Here is a 625-nt window from a genome sequence, read left to right as displayed (position 1 = left end):
AACAGCACCTCCACAGGGAACAGCACCTCCACAGGGAACAGCACCTCCACAGGGAACAGCACTTCCACAGGGAATAGCACCTCCAAGGGGAACAGCACTTCCACAGGGAACAGCATCCTGCTGCCTGCTCCATCAGGCACAGGAAGACACGACCCTGGCCTCCCTGATCCTCGTGTTGCCCCTGGATGTTGTCCCACTTGGGATATTTCCAGAGCAGAAAAATAAACATGGGGTGGATCAGGACTCTGGGCTGGGGTTGGTCCCACAGGAGGTCATGGATGTGAGGGGCAGTGCTGTCTTCTGGGGCAGTCTGGCAAGGCATGAAGCCATGTCCCTTTTTTCCTTAAAAACCTCTGTAGGATGGCCTCCTTCCCTCTCATGATCCACTGCTAAGGGATACTTTTTGGGAGGAAGGGCGGTGATGCTTCCCAAGCCCAGGAACACAATCAAAGGCCACGCAGATGTCACCTCCCTCCAAGGGGACCGTTGGCATCAGTACAAAAAACAAAGGCACAGTGGGACCTGGGGCTGCAGGGCTGCACTCCGTGCTTGGCACTGGAGTGGGAATGGGGGGATCTCCCATGGGCAGGCTCAGAGGAGCAGTGGGAGTCCCTGGAGTGGGAAT

At 56.8% G+C, this 625-nt stretch overlaps 1 protein-coding gene across 2 annotated transcripts in view; it reads left to right on the top strand.

Annotated features, from left to right (window-relative positions):
- Positions 1–625, top strand: part of NTHL1 (nth like DNA glycosylase 1) — a 6,011-nt gene that overhangs the window by 995 nt on the left and 4,391 nt on the right. The gene's annotated exons all lie outside the window — the stretch shown is intronic.

The sequence above is a fragment of the Corapipo altera genome, unplaced genomic scaffold, assembly GCF_003945725.1.
Source record: "Corapipo altera isolate COAL_440 unplaced genomic scaffold, ASM394572v1 104, whole genome shotgun sequence".
NCBI classification, from domain to species: domain Eukaryota; kingdom Metazoa; phylum Chordata; class Aves; order Passeriformes; family Pipridae; genus Corapipo; species Corapipo altera.
This window is presented reverse-complemented; position numbering and strand designations above follow the sequence as displayed.